Genomic DNA, 22,050 nt, shown 5'->3' with positions numbered 1-22,050 from the left:
AATTCAACATACAAATGGTATTGCTTAGGATCCTTTAGAAAAGTGAAATATGTGTTCAGTATTTCAAATACATGAGGCATAAATAAAAAATTTCCATGCTTATATATAACATTGAAAAACTTCAGACACATAAGAGAAAAATACTATCGAAACAGTAGCCAAAATAAAGGAAAAATTATTTACAAAGAAATAGCACATAGATGAATTGCAGAAAAAAATTGTAAAACATGGACATAAAGGTAAAAATAAGTAAATTATAAAACAATGTAACAATATCTATTTGAAGACAAAGTAAAAACACATACAAAATAAAGGTAAAATATTGCAACACTGGAGCACTGTTTGGACTTTATATCAACTAACATCATATTTTTCATGAGAGGTTAATCCATTATGATAAACTTTAGATTTATTAATTTAGCACGTTCATGTTCTAAGGGAAAACACAAAATAATATAAACACAACTTTATATTTTGAAAATGATAGAGAACAAAAATTCAATAAAACATCAAGCAATCCAATAATAAGAAACAATTGTAAGTATAGAAAAACAGTTTAAATAGAAGGTACAAAATAATAGGAAACTAATAAAAACAAATACAGTTACACTCAACTTGATGTTTAAAAGACAGAGAACTACCTTTTAGACCAAAAAAAAAAAAAGCATTCCCAGTTTAATAAGACACCCCATCACATAAGGATACAGAAATATTCAAAAATAAAAGATTGCAATTAAAATATACCAGATAAGTATCAACCAAAAAAAAGTTAGTGTTGCAGTATTAATATCAGAATAAATCTAATTTAAGGCAAAATTATTATTAAGAAAATTCACCATAAGATTATAAAATGTAAATTATCACTATGCTAAAATAATTCCATTATTATAATTATGTACATTATAAAAAATACTCAGAATAAATCTGACAGAATTATAGGAGGCATGAATAAACTACATGTGCAACTTCATACTTTTAGATACTTATTACATTTTAGAACAAGTAAAAGTAATAATAAAAATAGAGAGAATTTTTAAATACAACAGTTTGTGATGAATATACAGGGAAACTTGTATCTGCAATGGACATCTATGTTTCTGATTTCTATGCATGAAACTTAAGTAAAAACATTGATTTTTTTTTAAATTTCAGCTTATTATGGGGGTACAAAAGTTCAGGTTATATATATTGCCCATGTCCAGCCCATCCCCCCAAGTCAGAGCTTCAAGCATGTCCATTCCCCAGACAGTGTGCCTTGCGCTCACCATGTAGTCATACCTCCATCCCCTTCCCCCACCCCCCACCTTCCCAAGTCAGCACCTTCAAGCATGACCATTCCCCAGACGGTGAACAACGCACTCATCTTGTAGGCATACACCCATCGCCTCCCCCCACCCTCCGCCTCAGTCTGATATCCAATTGGTATCATTCCCCAATGTGCATTTAGGTGATGATCAGGGAAACCAGTTTTCTGGTGAGTACATGTGATGCTTGGTTTTCCATTCTTGGGATACTTCACTTAATATAATGGGTTCCAACTCTCTCCAGGAGAACCAAAGAGATATTGTATCACCGTTATTTCTTATAGCTGAGTGATACTCCATGGTATACATATACCACAATTTACTAATCCATTCGTGAATTGATGGGCATTTGGGTTGTGTCCACATCTTTGCAATTGTGAATTGTGCTGCCATAAATATTTGGGTACAGGTGTCTTTGTCATAGAATGACTTTTGTTCCTTTGGGTAGATGCCCAATAATGGGATTGCTGGATCGAATGGTAGGTCTACTTGAATCTGTTTAAGGTATCTCCATAATGCTTTCTACAGGGGTTGCACTAGTTTGCAGTCCCACCAGCAGTGTATGAATGTTCCTGTCTCTGCACATCCACGCCAACATGTATTGTTTTGGGACTTTTTGATAAAGGCCATTCTCACTGGAGTTAAGTGATATCTGGTGGTTTTGATTTGCATTTCCCTGATGATTAGGGATGTTGAGCATTTTTTCATATGTTTGTTAGCCATTCTTATATCTTCTTTTGAAAATTTTCTATTCATGTCATTTGCCCACTTTTTGATAGGGTTGTTTGATTTTTTCTTGCTGATTTTCCTGAGTTCTAAATAGATTCTTGTTATCAGCCCTTTATCTGATGTGTAGTATGAAAAAATTTTTTCCCATTCTGTAGGTTGTCTGTTTACTCTCATGACTGTTTCTTTGGCTGTGCAGAAGCTTTTTAATTTGATCATGTTCCATTTATTTATTTTTGTTGTTGCTATAATTGCCTTAGGGGTCTTCTTCATAAATTCTTTGCCTAGGCCAATGTCTGTAAGAGTCTTTCCTACATTTTCTTCTAGAATTCTAATAGTTTCCCACCTAAGGTTTAAGTCTGTTATCCACCGTGATTTGATTTTTGTGAGAGGTGAAAGCTGTGGGTCCTGTTTCAGTCTTCTACATGTGGCTATCCAGTTTTCCCAGCACCATTTATTAAATAAGGAATCTTTTCCCCAGAGTATGTTTTTGTCTGCTTTGTCAAAAATTAGATGGCTATATGAGGATGGTTTTATATCTGGATTTTCTGTTCTGTTCCACTGGTCTGCGTCCCTGCACTTGTGCCAATACCAGGCAGTTTTAAGAACCACAGCCTTGTAGTATAGTTTGAAGTCTGGCAAATTAATACCTCCCATTTTGTTTTTATTGCTTAAAATTGCTTTTGCTATACGGGGTCTTCTCTGATTCCATACAAAGTGTATAATTATTTTTTCTAAATCTGTGAAAAATGATGTTGGTAATTTAATAGGGATTGCATTGAATCTGTAGATCACTTTGGGTAGTATAGACATTTTAACAATGTTGATTCTTCCCATCCAGGAACATGGTATGGTTTTCCACCTATTTACATGTTCTGCAATTTCCTTCCTCAGTGTTTCATAGTTGTCCCTATAGAGGTTCTTTACCTCTTTAGTTAAATATATTCCTAGATATGTTATTTTCTTTGTTGCTATTTTGAAGGGTATTGAGTCTTCAATTTGGTTCTCCGATTGACTGTTATCGGCAAATATGAATGCCTCTGATTTGTGTGTATTGATTTTATAACCTGAGACTTTACTGAATTCATTAATCAGTTCCAGGAGTCTCTTGGTTGAATCCTTGGGGTTTTCCAGATACAACATCATATCATCAGCGAAGAGTGCAAGTTTGATCTCTTCTTTCCCTATTTGGATTCCTTTGATTCTGCTCTCTTGTCTGATAGCTCTCGCAAAGACTTCCAATACTATGTTGAAAAGTAATGGGGACAGTGGGCAGCCTTGTCTGGTTCCAGTTCTGAGTGGGAATGCTTTCAATTTTTCCCCATTTAGTATGATGTTGGCTATCGGTTTGTCATATATGGCTTATATCATTTTTGGGTAGGTCTCGTCTATGCCTATTTTGTTAAGCGTTCTTATCATAAAAGGGTGTTGAATTTTGTTAAATGCTTTTTCTGCATCTATTGAGAGGATCATATGGTCTTTATTTTTGCTTCTATTTATGTGGTGAATTACATTTATAGATTTACGTATGTTGAACCACCCCTGCATCTCTGGGATGAAGCCCACTTGGTCATGATGGATTATTTTTTTGATAAGCACTTGGATTCGATTTGCTAGGATTTTAGTGAGAATTTTTGCATCTATATTAATAAGAGAAATTGGTCTGTAGTTTTCTTTTTTTGTTGTAACCTTTCCTGGTTTTGGTATCAATGTTATATTGGCTTGGTAAAATGTGTTGGGAAGAATTCCATCCTTCTCGCTATTGGAGAATAGTTTGTGTGGGATGGGCACCAGGTCTTCTTTGTATGTGTGGTAAAATTCAGGTGTGAACCCATCTGGACCAAGGCTTTTCTTTTTGGGAAGGTTTTTTATTGCTGTTTCAATTTCAGTTCTTGATATTGGTCTATTCAGGAATTCTATTTCTTCCTGATTGAGCTTGGGAAGGCTATGTGTTTCTAAAAAATTGTCCATTTCCTCCACATTTTCCAGTTTGTGTGCATAAAGATTCTTGTAGAATTCATAGATGATATCATGTATCTCTGTGGCATTGGTAGTGATTTCTCCTTTCATGTTCCTGATGAAGGTTATCAGAGATTTTTCTTTTCTGCTCTTGTTTAGTCTAGCCAAGGTTGTGTCTATTTTGTTTATCTTTTCAAAGAACCAACGTTTGTTTTATTAATTTCCCTTATGGTATTTTTATTGTCCTTTTCATTTAATTCTGATTTGATGTTAATAATTTCTCACCTTCTGCTGGGTTTTGGGTTGGTCTGTTCTTCTTTTTCCAGCTGAGTCTATTCATTAGGTTGTCTATTTGTAAGTCTTCTGTCTTTTTGATATAGGCATTTATGGAAATGAATTTTCCTCTCAGGACTGCTTTAGCTGTGTCCCATAGATTTTGATAAGTTGTGCCTCCTTTGTTGTTTAATTCAAAGAATCTTTTGATTTCCAACTTGATTTCTTCCTTTGTAAAATAATCGTTCAGGAGAAGGTTGTTTAGCTTCCATGACTTTGAGTAGGAATGAGAGTTCCTGTTAGGGTTCATTATTACTTTTATTCCACTGTGATCTGAGAAGATGCATGGTATAATTTCCATTTTTTTAAATTTTTTAAGACATGCTTTATGTCCTAGGATTTGGTCAATCTTAGAGAATGTCCCATGAGCTGATGAGAAGAATGTATATTCAGTGGGCTTTGGGTAGAATGTCCTGTAGATGTCAGTCAGGCCCATTTGTTCTAGCATTCTATTTAAGTCCATTATTTCTTTGTTTATTTTCTGTTTCGAGTATCTGTCCTGTACTGTCAGTGGGGTGTTAAAGTCTCCAGCTATTACAGTATTGTTATCTATCATTTGGTTCAGATCAAGTAGGGTTTGCTTTATGAATCTGGGTGCGCCTAAGTTGGGTGCATATATATTAAGTATAGTTATGTCTTCTTGTTGAATTGTGCCTTTCACCAGTATATAGTAACCATCTTTGTCTTTTATTACTTTTGTTGGTTTAAAAACTAAGTTATTGGAGATTAAATAAGCATAGATACAAGAAAAAAATTAAGAAAATATTAATATATAAAAGTAAGTGATAATAAAATTGTAGAAAATATATAACACAGTACTCAGCAAAATTTCTGACTCAGAATACTTATATTCAAATAAATTATGACAAAGAATTAGTGAGGCAAAGGTGCATCTCAAAACTCAAAAGAAAAAAATGCTAAATGAACTCCAAAAGAATAGAATAAAGAAAATAATAAATATATAGCAGTAATTTTGAAACAGAAAAAAAAATCTTCCATTAAAAGCACAAACAGCCCATAAATATGAAAGGATACCCAATCTTATTAATAACTAGGAGAATTCAATTTAAATCCACAGGGAGATTTCACTTTCCCCAATTATATTTACCCAAAATTCTAAGATCAAAGAATATTAAGAATTGAGTAGAATGTGGAGCAAGAATTCCCATTCACTGCCAGTCTGAACAAGAATTTGATATTGTCCAGTAAAGTTGAATTGTGTATTCCCTATGACCCAGTAATTTTACTATGACATATAAACCCCAAAGAAATTCTTCCATGTTTTGACATGCATATGCAAAAATATGTACACAGTCATTGTTTGTAACAGCAAGAAATAAAATAATACAAAAAATGGAAACCACCCTAATATCCATTAACAGTAAAGTGAATAATTATGTAATATAATACTCAATGAAGATAAATATACTACTGTTACACATATTAATATACTTAGATCTGTAAAATATAATGTCAATGAAAAGGAGAAAATCACAGAATATATGCAGTATAATTCCATAGGTAAATCATTTTAAAAAAAAAAGAGGCAAAACTAAGAGATATAATTTTAGGTGTTAAAAAAAACACTTTAAGGATAAATCAAGGGCATAATTAACTTAAAATCAGAACAGTGGTTAGCTGTGACAGGGAAAAAGGGGGCTAGAATTGAAAAAGTTTACAGTGGGGCTCTTGTGTTGTAATGTTCTACTTATAACCTGAAAGAAAAGATACATTTTTCTACCTAAAACACAAGTACATATTATGTATTGTAGTGCATTGTATATTGTATTACTATCTAAATACAATATATGTATATTTTAAATATTATAGTCTGTAACTTCTATTAAAAAGTAAGCTGTATGTAGACAAGTGTTTTTATGTGTTTTCTTCACTACTTAATTTCAAGCATCTAAACAGTGCCTAGCACAATAAATGTAGGTCAAATGAATGAATAAATAAATGAAAGGTAAGCACAGTGAATAGAAAAGTGCATTGGTTAGCTAAGATCCAATATATTTTTCATATAATTCAATCATACATGATTTAAGCAATTCTTAATATTCAATTAAAATTGGAAAGATTAATGTAAAGTTAAAAGCTAAATAACTCTTGAAAAATACATTGACAAGAGGCAAGAATTGTCTCAGAATACCCTGGAAAGGATCAGAAATTTGCGTCCTAATAGAAGACACCATGAAAGATGTGGGAAAGTCATGTGGTAGAAAATAAAAGGATTGTGTAAAACTGAAGAACTTTGACAATTAGACCTCCTTATCCTCACCTCTAATATATACACAATCATGTCTCCACCAGCTCCCCACCCTCTGTAAGAAACTGATGTTTTTGTGGGAGTTTTTTCTACAGAGAAAGAAAACCAGAGGAGTTTTGGAATTAGGAGCACTAGTCACAGTGGAAAGCAGGATCGAGTGCTCTACCAAAACCAACGTGATCAAATGTATACCAGCATGATCAACGGTTAGACTTTCAGCACCCTCATGCCTTCTGCCTCTAAAAAACACACAGGTAGAGTTATCAGCATCAAAAATGGGCTTCCACAAGTATCCCAGGAGGAAAACCAAGGAGCTCAGAAAAAAAAAAAAACAACTCCATATCCTATCCACAAGCCAAACACACAAACAGCTTCTAATCAGCATTTTAATAGCTCACTCTTAAAAATGTACAGGTAAATGCAATGGAGCATTTGAGGAAAGCCTGTAATTAGAATGAGTTTAAAACAAACAGATAAGCAAATAAGGCAAAAAAGGAGGAGGGATTCAGAAAAACAGAGACGAAAAGAGAAAGGGATTTTCACAGTAATTCATATAAATGGAGCAGACCTACATTGGAAAGGTTTTGAAGGCAGAACTACCAGAAGGGTCTGTATCCATATTTAACATAGTAATAAGTCAGTACAGTAAACCTGACATGGATTACTTCAGAAATATTAATATTAATAGAAGCATGTTAATCTTGTATGCAGGAAAATGGCAGAAAAATAGCAAAACAAGTTGAAAGTGTTTGTTTCAAGGCAACTGGATTGTGACATCAGGAAGAGCACATTCCTATCTTCATTGAGTCCTTTAACATGATTCAACATTTTAAAAAAATGTGCGTGTATTTCTGTAAAATATATTTTAGAAGATATACATTTAGGTCTGCATAAAACTCTGGCTAGAAATGCAATTGACCTCTATTGAGTGGTTGGAGACAAGAGATAGCTCTTTGTTGTAAATTTTTGTGTGGCCATATAAGGCAGACACAATAAAATAAACAAAATGTAGTTCATGCTTTAAAAAGTTTGCAGCCTCTTACATGTGAATGAGCCATGGAAATTGAGGTGGGAAGTAGAGAGGTGGACAAAGTGTTAATAGATTAGTAATATGCACAGATTGTAATAGATGTATTTATATCTGTAACAATAACTGTGTATATAAATGTTATATACTTATAACATTTATATAAATGTTATAGGATTTCTAGATTTCTAACGTGGGTAACTAGGAGGATGGTACTGACATTCAAAGAGATGAGAAACAGAATGAAGAACTTAAAAAGAATCAAGAGACAAATACATTGAGTGTAAGGGATAGGTGTGTAATCAGACTAGAGCCATCAAATCCCCTCGCATTTGAATTTTGAATGAAGATGTGGGAAAAAAGTATAAATAAAAGATAATTCAGATGATGTCCTTATAAGATTACTAATTAATTCTTTCCTGTTACCTCCCTAAAGATTTCCTAGGGCCTACCAAAGCCCCAGCCTGTTTCTCAATCCTCCCATTTGATTCTGTGTGCCAACTAACGTTTTCATAGTAAGTTATCTTTCTTCCTACATCAGCCAGCATCGATTACTATTTTAAACCAAAGATCCATAAAAATAATAATAATAAATAATAATAACAATGATCTACATTAGTTCAAGAATGCAGAGAACATTTTTTAAGTGACATCTCATAAAAAGCATCTTCAAAGCATTTCAAATTCCTGAAATTCATGCATTTTCAGGTTTCTAAAATAGCAGATTTAAACATAAATAGGACACTCAAATTCCAGGGAGGAAATTCTGTATGATTTAATTAAGTTCAATAAGTACCTGTTGAGTGACCATTGCGTTCTTAGGCACCACCTTGGGCACTGGGCATCACAGTCTCATGCTAAGGGAGAAAAAGCTCTGGATTTCGAGCACTATACATTTGACAAATTCAGACAGAGGCTGATAATATTTTGCATAAAACCTCATTTTCAAAAGGGAAAATTGTTCAACATGGAGCAATGCAGGGCATGTTGTGATGAGTAACAGAATAAATAACCAGTGAAAGGAACAGAAGTTACAGGTAGGGCCAGAACAGAGACACCATCCCAGTTTAGCACATTGTAGAAAGATTTAAGAATATCCAAACAAAGGGATTATTTGATATCTTTTGTCAGCTACTTTTTCCAGCCACTCTTTGATTGGGACATATTTTCCACTAGTGCCATAGTTCATAGCTGACTCCAGAAACTAAACCATCACTCTTAGTAGTGGTAAGTACAAGGGCCTGGAACTAATGAAGAAACTGTCACTGGAAGTCCCCATAGAGGTGTTCAGATGGGAGGGATCATAAATCCTGTGATCAGTCGTCCAGATTCCTCCTTCAGAATCTCTCAATTTTATTTTTTACTTCTTATTCCCAAAGTTTCTGAGAAGGTTGTCACCTGTCAGCTGAAAGCTATCAGCCCTCTTTGGAAATAACCTGTGACTGAAGAAATCTGCTTCTCCCATTGTCACTTCCTGAGGCAGCCTGCATACAACGACCGGCCAGTATAGGAGGTCAAAGGTCCAGCCCCCACGCCACAATGCAAGTCGTCTTTTAAGACACATCTGGCATCAGAGCCCCCTATGGGGTCGGATGAGGTTTGATGATCACAGCGCAACTTCTCCCTTTGCCCAATCCTTCTTTCTTCACTTTCCTTACAAAAGAGTTGATGCCAAGTGTACCCCTAATAAACATTCTGCACCCCATCTCAGAATCTGCTTTGTGGGGAACCCGACCTGCCATAGGTGAGGATTCTTCTCCAAGTTAGAGCAGGTAACTGCTCCAAGGTGGCCATCACTAAATGGATGATCAATACAACACATTTCAGAGACACTTCACCTGCTTATCATTGGTGGCTACCACCAGAATACAACTACCTAGCTGAAGCATTGGCTAAGCCCACGTACCTTTCCCTGTCATTTTAAGCACTGCCTCTTGGAGCAAGCCAGCCAGTGGAGATTAAGCGCTGGTTACGTTCAGTTTATCACACATTGGAAGTGCTGGTTACGTTCAGTTTATCACACATCGGAAGTGATAACAATTCTGACCCCCTGATACAACCAGGTACACTCCAACGGGATGGAGGAAGGCCGACAATTTTAGAAAGCTTTTTTCTCCCAGAGAGCCTCTCAGCTGTTTCTTCAGCAAGTCTGTCAAAGGAGTTAAACTGCCGACAAGTTTGAAACCTCCAAGCAGGTACTGACAGGAACTGGTGAGTTAGAAACCTAGTTGCCAGGGGAACGCCATCTGCTGCCACGGTTCTCACTGCTAATACTTGCTCAGAAAGACCAAGGAATCTGGTTTATGAGCCAAGATCTTGATAGTTTACAGTGTACATTGAATGTAATTACAGAGCACCAACAGGGTAACAAAAATCTGTATTTTTTAACTGGTAGGAATCCGAAGAGTCTGAGAAAAAAATATTACTAAAATTTCCAGGTTCTATTTAAACTTGGTGAAAGGCTGCAGGCAATTAGGGTACTATAAGTCACAAAGCAGATGACCACACACTTAATACTAGAAGTGGTGGAAAAGAAACTGAAGACAGAGCAGGAAGACTGGTTGCTATAAGAAAGAGACCCCCAAAACTGTTACTTAAATAATATAGAAAATTATTTTGCTCTCAAATAACAGTCTGACAAGTGGACTAGCAGGGTCATCTACTCCTTTTGGTCATTCAAGGACTTAGGAGTCTTCTATTTTATTTCTTCACTTTTCTGTAGAATGCTATTTTCATCTATGTGATCAAAGCTATGTAATTCTAGTCTGTAGAAAAGGATAAAATGAGCCAGTAACTATATTTATAAATGACCTGTGAAGTGCACACATTGCTTCTGTTCACATTACACACAGACACCTACCTTCAGGAGAGGCAGACAAATTTAATTGGTAGCTAGGAGGTCACATGTCCAGCAAGAAGGAGGAGGAGAAATGGATTTTGTAGGAATAACTAGCAAAGTGGTCTGCCAAAAATAGAAAACACAGCAGATGAAGGAATTTCAGCACAATGTAAAAGAATTAGGAAATGAAAGAGGGAAGAGAAGGTAGCAAGCATTCCTTATCAAACAAGTCAACACTGTGGACAACTGGAATTTAATCTTATCCCACTTAGGGATGAGGGAACTGGGTTTTTATCCATGAGTTTCTGCCACCTATTGGTCAAGGTTGGATCCCATGAGTCATTCGTAGCCACAGTACTTCCTGCCTGCCATAGTAAGATCCTACGGCCAGAGTGAGCTCTCAGAAAAAGGGATGCAGATGCTGGCAGCTGAAAGTCAGGCAGCACGCCAAGAAATTACAAGAGCAGGAGCATATGAGTGGGAGAAGAGAAAGCATCTGATATAGTAGGTGTTATCGATAACTCAACATTCTTCCCAAGTGAGAAAGCTCGAGCTCAGTGCTCATTTTTTACATAACTTTATTGAAGTATAACTCATATGCCATAAGGTTACCCATTATAAATGTAAGTTTTAATAATATTTAGGTAAGTTTGAGGGTGGTGCAATCACAATCCACTTTTGAATCACCCCAAATATATTCATTGTGCCCATTTTCAATTAATCCCCGTTCCCATCCTCAGACTCAGGCAACTACTTGTAAGGTTGTTGGTGGGGGGGGGTGTAGCCCCCTCCCCTGCTACAAACTCCTCTGCCCTAAGCAGTGAATCAGCTCCGCTTTTCCGCTTGAACAAACACCTGGCCCCACCAAGCCCAGCCACATCTGGTGACTGGCAGGACACCCAGCCCCCACGCTGTCTACCCGACCCTGGAGACATCCTGTTGCAGCCCCAGAGACATCCTGCTTACCAAGAACTTGATAATCCACTTAAACAACCACCTAAAAAGCAAGCCCCCTCCGCTTATGCCCCTCACCACATATAAAAACCCTTGCCTCAGTCCCGGGCGGCGCGACTTCTCTGGCCCCTTTCTTGGGACCCGTGAACCTCACACGGGAGCGCTTAATAAAAGCCACCCTGTTCGGTCGTTTTGTGTCTGTCCACTCCTTTCGCTGCCAAAAACCTTGCACTACTTACTTTTTTATCTCTAGGTTTGCCTGTTGTACACAGTTTGCATAAATGAAATCATACATGTGGCCTGTTGCAACTAGATTCTTCCACTTAGCACAATGTTATAGTAGTCCATCTACATTATGACATGTATTTGGACTGCCTGTTCATTTTTATTGGTGAATAGTATCCCCTAGTATGGATATACAACATTTTATGTATACATTCACCAGTTGATGGACATTTGGCTATTACGAACAAACCTGCTGTAAACATACATGCCCATATCCTTTTTCTTGGATACCTACAGAGGAGTGAGATTATGAGAAAATTTATCTTTAATATTTAGAGGATCTGACACACCATTTTCCAAAGTAAGTGTACTATTTTACATTCCTATCAGCAATGAATAAGGGTTTCAGTTTCTCTACCACCTCATCAACAGTTGCTACTGTGTCTTTTTTATTATAGCCATTCTAGTGGTTATGAAATGGTAGCTTACTGCAGTTTAAATTTGCATTTCCCTAATGATTAATGATGTTGAGCAACTGTTTATGTTATTGTTAGACATTCATGTATCTCCTTTGGTACGATATCATTGCCCAACTTTTCATTTTGGTTGTTTATCTTACTATTGATTTATAAGAGTCCTTTATAGAATATAACATAATTCTTTTATCAGATATATAATTTGAAAATATTGTGTCCCAGACTATGGCTTTTTTATTTTTGCATTTTATTAATGGTGTCTTTTGAAGTGCAGAAGATTTTAATTTTGTAAACTCCAATTTATCTTTGTTTTTTCTTTTATGCATAGTACTTTTAGTGCTGTATCTAAGAAATCTTTGCCTAATACAGGGTGGTGGAAATATTCTCCTGTTTTCCTCTAGAAGTAACAGGTATATATGTTACATTTAGGCCTATGATGCTTTTTTGGTTAAGATTATATAGTCTTGTGAAGCAGGAGTCTAAAGTCATCCTTGTGTGTGTGGATACTCAGTTGTCTTAGCACTATCGTCAAAAGCTATCCTTTACTCCGTTGAATTGCACCTTTGTTGAAAGTCCATTGACAATAATTGTTAAGAGTTTATTTTGGCCTCACAATTCTATTCCATTTATCTATATTATCTATCCTTACATCAGTAAAACACTCTTTTGATTACTATAGCTTTGTAGTAAGCTTGAAATCAAGAAGCCTGAGCCATGCAACATGTTCTTATGTTTCAAGATTGTTTTGGTTATCCTGGGTCTTTGCTTTTCTGTATAAATTTTAGGATCACCCTTTCAATTTCAGGGGGAAAAAGCCTGCTGAAATTTTAATAGAGATTGTGTTGAATCTACAGATCAATTTGGGGAGATTTCCATCTTAATAACGTTAAGTCTTTCATTCTGTGAACATCAGATGTATCTTTCATTCCGTAAACATCAGATGTATCTTCCTTTATTTAGATTAGAGTTTCTTGATAATGGTACTATTATTTTGAATCATTTAATTTTTTTAGGTGACTGTCCTGTGCATTGTAGAATGAAAGACAAAAGTATCTGTAGACATCATCATGTGTCCCCTAGAGGGTAAAATTACCCCTGATTGAGAACCACTGACTTAGATCTTTAACTTCTTTCAACAGTTTTTTTTAGATTTCAGTATACAAGATGTACATTTATTAAATTTATCCCTAAGTATGTAATTTTTTCTGATACCAGTGTAAATAAAAGTATTCTGTATTTTCAGATTATTCATTGATATCATATAGGAATACTCTTTTGCTTTTTCTATTAATATAATGAACTTAATCTTATGTTTTGTGTCCCTTCTGGACTTACTTGTTCCAGGAATTTTGCTGTAGATTTCTTGGATTTTCTACGTATAAGATTATGTTATCTGTAATTAAAAATATTTTTTTCCTTTCCTATTTGCAGGCCTTTTATTTATCTATTTTCCTTCCTGTCTGATTTCTCTCACTAGACTTCCCAGTTCAATTCTGAATAGAAGCTGTAAGAACCAACCTGCCTTGTTCCTAATGTTGGCAAAAAGCATTCAGTCTTTCACTAGTAATTGTGATGTTACTTTTAGTTTTCCAGTGGATGCGCTTTATCTGATTAAAGAAGTTCCTTTCTAAGTTTATTGAGAGTTTTTTGTTTGTTTTTTAATCATAAATGGATCTTGATTTTGTCAAATACTTTCTCTTTATGTATCACAATAATCATGTGAATTTTGACCTTTATTCTATTTATATGTGTATTACATTAATTGATTTTTGAATGTTAAACCAACCTTGTATTCCCGGGATAAAATCAAACTTGGTCCTGGTATATAATCTTTTAGTCTCCCTGATTTTCTCTATTTTTTTTCCTTTCTACTTCATTGATTTCCACTCTAATCTTTATTGAATTCCACTTTATTTGCTTTGGATTGAATTTTCTTTTCTTTTTGTAGTTTCTTAAGGTAAAAGCTTAGCATATTGATTAGAGGTCTTTCTTCTCTTTTAATATAATTGTTTGAGCTCTAAGCATTGCTTTAGCTACATGCTACAGATTTTCATAAGTTGTAGGTTTTTTGCATTCAGATCAAAATATTGCCTAACTTCCCTCCCTGCCATTTTCTATTGGCCCATGTGTTATTTAAAATGTGTCTAATTTTTAAATACTTGTGAAATTCTCAGTGCTAATTTTGGTTACAATTGTACTCCTACTCAAGTATGAACACACAGAAGCTATGTTTCATTAAATGTGGCTCTTGCAAAACATGGTAGGTCCAACGTTTACTTCCTAAGTACATAAGATTATATAACTTAAAAATGAATTTAGTACTTCAGTGTTTCCTAGCTACAGAGAGAACTCAAAATTGGTCGTAAATATGAGCACCTATCATACTATAGACAGGAGCACCTGTTACATACCATTCCCTTTGTTAGTCACTGCTCATTATTTATTTCAAATATTCCATATTTTTAAATAATAAGAATCCACAGGTTCTATATAATCCATGGTTCCATAGTAACATAACTGTGATTCAAAATATTGTATGAGTATGCAGCTCCAAGTATAATAACATTTATCCAAAACTATTGATGTTGTTTCATTTGCTTACAAAGGTAGGAAGCCAACATGATATAATTCTGAAACATGGAATGTGAAATGAGTTCTCTAATTACTTATTCATGGAGCCCACAACTTGGTTTCTTAAAAGTGAGTTAATATTCAATGTTGGAGTAGATTCTTGCTACAAAAGATTTACATGGCTGCACATTCTTCTTCTGTTTTTTTCTCTTCCCCTTTCTTTTTTTCCTCTCCTTGTGTGTGTCACTGTTTGCAGTCTTTCATTACATATTCTTGGTCCATCTTTTCCTCTCCATGTCTTTTGAACATCTGTCTGTCTTCATCCATCTCTTTCTCTTTCTGAAATTTTCTTCAAGACCTCATGCCATGTTTATAATACTTTAAATTTATTGTGCAAACATAAATCTCTGGGGAAAGTTCCAATAGTCATTTTATTTACCCTACCCCAAACATATAATTAAAATAACAATATTTCTTCATTGTGTATTGGATGGCAAACATTCCTCAAGTGTTTTCAAAATCATGGGGGAAAGGATATTACTCAGAAGCAATGACAGTTCAAGAAGTGAGGATGAACAGGACATGACACTACGGTAGTGTTTCCAAAACTTCAAGTACTCTCCAAACATCCAATTTTTTTTCCAAATTGGAGTATCATATAGATATACTGCCTAATATTTGATCTAAATAAATATATTTTTATAGAAATTTGCTATAAGAAAATCTAATATGTTGGGTTAGATATCTTTTACAAATACATGTTAAAATAAATATATATTTAAGTAAATGTGTTCCTTAAAGGACCATAGAAAATTATCTCCTGTGCAACATATGGTTCTCATATCACACAGTGTAAACCACTGTCCTAAGACATAGCAATAACTAATGAGGAGGCAGTGGAGGGATCAGAAGGCAAGAAGCAAAGGAGTCATGAGGGAGAGCAAGGATGAAAATTATGACAGACAGAATTATAGATGTTAAAGAATTTAGATTCTCACTCTTTGAAAAATTACAAATTAATGGTAAAGACGTGGAAGTTTAGGCATTTTGCAAGTTCTTTTCAGATTTTTAAAAATATGCACCATTTGTCTCAGAAATTCCAATTGTAGGACTTTACCTTATGGATATTTTGACACCTCAGACAAATGTTTATATGTAAGAACTTTAAGAACCATTGTCTGCAGTAACAAAAACAAACAAAACAAAACAAATGTGATGAAAACTCTACAGAAATAACTGCCCTACAGTATTGCATTTAATAATTAATTATGAATCGTTGCAATGGGATTCTATGCAGTAGTTAGAGGGGATGAGGTGGTTTAGAATAAGCTCATATCTGAATTCTCAAAGATAAATTACATAAAGAAAAAAGATTTTTTTACTATTTTGCATTTTTATTTTTATAAATATCAACTCTAATCAATATAACTTTTCTCCTCTTAATTTATATATTTTCTTATTTTTTCCTCTTTTTCTAATTTCTTAAGTTGGCTTTCTGGTTCATGTTTTCAATCTTTCTTCTATAATGCCAAAAAATTTCAAGTGTATAATATTAATTTTGAGTATAGCTTAACTGTGTCTTATAGGTGTTCTTATGAAATATCTTCCTTTTCAATATATTTTAATATTATATACATTTTTTAGTTTAGCCTTTTTTTATTTCAGAGCATTATGAAGAACAGACACTTTGGTTATATAAATTGCCTTTGCACCACTCGAGTCATAGCTACCAGCATGCCCATGCCCCAGACAGTGCACCCTGCATTCATTAGGTATGAATTTACCCACCCTGCCTTCCACCTGCCTGACACCCTATGTGCACATTAGTATCTATCAATGAATACCAATATAATGGTGAGTACACGTGGTGTTTGTTTTTACATTTTTGTGATACTTCACATAGAAGAATGGTCTCCAGTTCCATCCAGATTAATGCAAGAGGTGTTAGTTCACCATTTTTTATGTAGTACTCCATGGTATACATATACCACATTTTATTAATCCACTCAGGTATTGATGGGCACTTGGGTTGTTTACACATCTTTGCAGTTGTGAATTGTACTGCTAGAAACATTTGAGTGCAGAAGTGCAGATGTCTTTTTTATAGAATGTCTTTTTGTCCTTTGGGTAGATACCAAGCAGTGGGATTGCTGGATCAAATGGTAGCTCTACTTACAGTTCTTTGAGGTATCTGCATATTACTTTCTATACAGGTTGCACTAGTTTACAGTCCCACCAGCAGTGTATGAGTGTTCCTATCTCTCTGCATCCACGCCAACATTTGTTGTTTTGGGACTTTCTCAAAAAGTCCAATTTTTTAGTTTCTATTTTGAGTTTTCTCTTTAATCTTGATATCAACTAAGAAAACGTTTCTCAATTTCCTTACAGTTTTTTGGCCATCTTTCTATCATTCATTCATTTCTTTATTAGTTATGTTAGCAACTATGGCTAATAAAATAAATATGCTTTAAAATTTAAGATTTCCTCAGTAAACAAAAATAAAATTTAAAATAAAACATTTAAGTGAATAAAAAAGTATGATTCTCTCTTTGTAGGAATTAAATGCTTCAAATTATTAATCTATGTAATTTATGTAATTTATCTAGTTGATTGTATCACTCAGAGTCTCTGCTCAGTTTTGTGTATTTGAACTGTCAAATGCTAAGTGCATTTTATAATCCTGTGTTTTTTCATGATAAGTCAATTTAAAACTTTGGTAATATGTTATTACTGAGGTTTTCTTTGAAATTTAATTTACTATAGAAAGAATTCTTACCAAATATAGATTCCCAATCATGGAATCATCTTCTATCTCTATTAACTTTAGATTCATTGATATTTTATGATATCAGATAAATGGCTGGTCTTCTCCAAAACTTCATATTTCAAAAAATATTATTATCTACCTCCATATGTAAGTAATATTTTGGCTAATCATTATATTCATGAATCTCTATTCCTTTCTTTAATAGTCATAGGATGATACACTAATTTTGTAGCTCTTGTTTCAAATGAAATGCCTAATGTTATTATATTTTTTCTGGAAACGTTAACTTTTCATGAGGAATTTTACCCTGATATATTTCAAAGAGTATATTTTTTCATTAAGCCTGGATGTATCTCAGTAAGCCCATTCTGTACACTTTTAGCTTTTTTATATCTTTCCTAAAGTGTTTAATTTTATTTTGAAATAAGTCAAACATACAAACAAGAACAGAGAATTATATGATGATCACCTTTAAATCACAGCCCATTTTTATTTTACATTTCATAGTTGGGATATTTCATATGTGATCCTGATTTACTTTGTAACAGAGATCATCAGATATAATTGAGGACTCCATTTCTCTAACTATGAAAATTTCCAGGAATAATAATTGGTATGAGAATGTTTGGGTTTATGCCTGTGGTTTGCCATTTCTTTATGGGTTATCTACATTCTTATTAATTACTCATCTCAACTTTAGTTTCACAATTGCAAAATGGAGGTAATGATTCTTTATTGGGTTATTTTGAAAAATCAGCAGAAATAGCTTAAACAAAGCCCTTAGCACAGTGAGGATACATATGTGGATAAATGTTAATGTCCTTTGACCTTAGATATATATTCCTAATAACTATTTAAAACCCATATCACATGTAAACTTCTTCTGTGAAATTTTCCCAGGATGCTCCAAGCCAATCTCTTTTGGGACTTTTATAATTTTCCATAACAATTGGCATGGAACTCTTACATAAATTTTTTATATCTATGGCTGTGTAAGGCTACGATGTTTTGGAAGGCCAATTGGGTGCACCAAGAGTTTGGGCGTACTAGAAAAATCCATAGTAAGAATATTGTTAATATTTATCAGTGAATAAGTGAGTCAAATAGGAGGGCTAAAAATTATTCAATCTGAATCATCACCATTACAATCATGCACTGCATGACAATGTTTCAGTCAAGAGTGGACCACATCTACTATGGCTATACCATAAGATTATAATATTGCATTTATACAGTACCTTATCTATGTTTAGGTATGTTCATATACACAAATACTTATCATGTGTATTACAGTTGCCCACAGTATTCAGTACAGTAACATGTTATACAGGTTTATAGGTTGGGAATAACAGGCCTTACCATGTAGCCTAGGTGTGTAGCAGGCTATGTCATATATGTTTGTGTAAGTACACTCAATAATATTTGCACAACGAGAAAATTGCCTAATGGTGCATTTCTCAGAACATATCCCTGTCCTTAGGCAATGCATGACCGTACTTGAGAAATGGCTCAAAACACAAAACTCATCTTTATACATAAAATAAAGCATTGACTGTTTTCACTTACAATATCGATTGCAACCTCTTGCCAATTTTAAATGGCTATGAGAAAAAAAAGCATGAATGGCTGTTACCAATGTCTACAAAGGTTTGAAAAATCTTTATTGTTGGCATTGTACAAAAAGCCAAATGTTCACTTTGACAAATGTAGTAAGAAGGGATTTGCTAAATGGAAATGTTTATTCCAGGTGGATCTCACCAGGAGGCAACCTACACATTTAGAAATTGGCCCTCTGTGGCCTCAGATGATTTGCCAATCCCTGTTTGAGAGCTGGCAGGGGCAGGAGGCCTTTACAAACCAATGTGTGATTTTTTTTCTCTCTTTTTGGATCGGACACTTATCACAGCATTTGCAGGAGCAACAAATGATGAAACTTACGCATTTCCATGATTCTTGATTATTTCCAGGTTTTCTTGGCTGAATTTCTAATTCTTCTCTCATCAGTGGATAGCTTTCCCCTGTCTGTAATCTTTGCTGTCAGAGCCCTGTCAAGTGGGAAATGTTCCCTATGCCCATTCAGAAGGAGCTTCTCAATAGCAGTGTATTGCTTAAGTCATCTGTTTAGATTGATAATATGACTTTTCTCAAAATGTATTGCATTTTGGTTTTTACAAAGCCAGATGACTTCTTTAAATATTTTAAACAAGAAATGAATGCTTATTTCTTAGCATGAGTTATTAATCGTCCTGGTGTTATTCAGATAAATCATTTGTTATTTTGGGAAATAAGGAATTTACTTGCATGTTTTCTTCCAAGGTATTTCATTCTGGGCAACAGAACAAAAATCCCTAAGGTGAGCTGGGAAGGAATAGCCAGCTGCAGCTTTTCCTTTCAGTCACAGATATTTCTATTTATTATTAAGACTTAATATTTTTTAATTATTCTAAATACACAAAAACAATCTAAGAAAAGCTCTGAATGTTACATAATAAGTTATACTTACATTATTTCTCAGTAATATTGCTTAATGTGCCAAGATGTTTTGGTATCACTTCTAATAGAGTGTAGAAAATAAACTCTCATTTGGTCTTAAAGGAATTGAATTAAATAATCCTTTGAGAAATTTAAATTTAATTCTTCAAAGAACATATCAGCTCAGAAGATGACTTATCTGGCTACATAAAAACAACGTATCACCCAGTGGAATACATTATTCTTACTAATACTACAATATCATAGATAATCCATGGAGATCAAGCATTCTAACATAGGGAAACAGATATTAATTTTAAATTCTTATTAATGGAACATGTTTGGTCAAATAATATCTTATTTATTAGATAAATACTTATTGATCATATTTAAGGCAGCCAGGAAAAATATTAAAACAATTAAGAAGAATAGGCTTTAGAGTCAGGAAAGACAGACTCCAGTCTCAGCATTATTAGCCACTTGATTGATGTGTTTTTCTCCCTAAAACATTTTATCAGTAACAACTACCTTATGGTGCGTGGGACACAATAGGAGATTCATAAATGTTCATTTGCTTTATTCTTCTTTACTATCATGAACTAGTTACTACTGATATAAAGAGCTATAAAACATGAAACACCTCTTCAATGTCTATCTTTTATGACAACAGAATAATAAATCACAGTATAAAATACAAACAAAATATAACAAATGACACCACAGTATATAATTTATCAATAAAGTGTATAATCAGTAAATTCTAACACGATGCCAAGGTTTAAGACTTGTACCAGGTGCAATGTAAGCACTCACTAACTACTCAAATATTTAGAGGAAGCCAAATTCAGAGAGATTAAGACAGTTTAGATGAGATAAGGAAACATAGTATAAAATGAAGCCATAGGACTTCAGAAGAGAAACTCCTAATGTTAGTTGACTATAGTCATAGAACTTATCTGTCTTGATAACTTGAATATCATTTACCAAAACAAGTAAACTTAAGACCATCTTCAAACCAGCAAAATAGAATTCATCTTATTTTAATGCATAGTACTACCTAGGCCACATATTGCATGAAAACAGCTTGATCAGGTTGAATTATATTGATTCATGTTTGTGTATATGTGTATATAGAATTATAGGTTTGAAAAACATTTTTCTGGAAATGTGAAGACATTTTGTATTACGTAACCTCCCAAATTTGTCCTCTGAGTTTTATGTCTTTTATCCACTTTTTGCAGTCTTTGTACTTTCATGTTCTTCTGGCTGATTTACTCATTTTTGCTCCAATGCTTCTACTGGATGTTTCATCCCATCTATTGTGTTTTTAACCTTTAAGATTTCTTTTCTTCTTTCCTTCTTTCTTTCCTTTCTCCCTTTATCCTTCCCCTCCCTTTCTTCCATTTTCTTTTCCGTTTTTCCTTAAGCTCCCTGGTTAGAGTAAGAATATTTACTTGACTCATAGAATCAACATCTTGTCTCCTTGAGGTCACTTACTGTTTTATGTTTTTCTTTTTCTTTTTTGAAGCTTTTTTCTCCATGCAGATTGTTTCCTATCTATTTTCTGCCTGTCTTCTTGATGGTTTGGTTGTTTAATTTTATTCTTGTTTTCCATATTAGAGTCTTTCTCAGTTGTCTGGTAGTATTTGGTTATTCACAATTAAGAATTTATTGGAAGCTCTGATAATTTTCAGATCTGCTATTAGATAGGGTAACTATATAATTTATGGTGCAAAACAGGACTATTCCGAGAGTGAAAGGTGACTCCATTAATTACTACATTAAGTTAATAGATGCAAGCCAGAACCATCAGCAAATGAGGACTCATGGTGATATAGAAAGTCCATTTTTAAGAGAACCTCCTTGCCAGATTATTTAGGTCATTTATCTTGTGCTCATCAAATGGTCCAAAGAATATTTTTCTAATCTTTTTGGAATAAAGTTTCTTCTGGCAACATTCTGAAAGCTGAGGGGGTAGAGAAGTCTGTGGGTAATGCTCTTTCATTTGCAAATCAGAATAAATAATGTCACTTAACACTCCTCTGTCTCCCAGTTTTTCTAAGACACTCATTCCCATCTTTCAAACAGATTTTACTCAGTTGTCCTTATTTTAATCCTACCTTCTCTT

This window comes from Lemur catta, chromosome 14 (assembly GCF_020740605.2).
Source record: "Lemur catta isolate mLemCat1 chromosome 14, mLemCat1.pri, whole genome shotgun sequence".
NCBI classification, from domain to species: domain Eukaryota; kingdom Metazoa; phylum Chordata; class Mammalia; order Primates; family Lemuridae; genus Lemur; species Lemur catta.
This window is presented reverse-complemented; position numbering follows the sequence as displayed.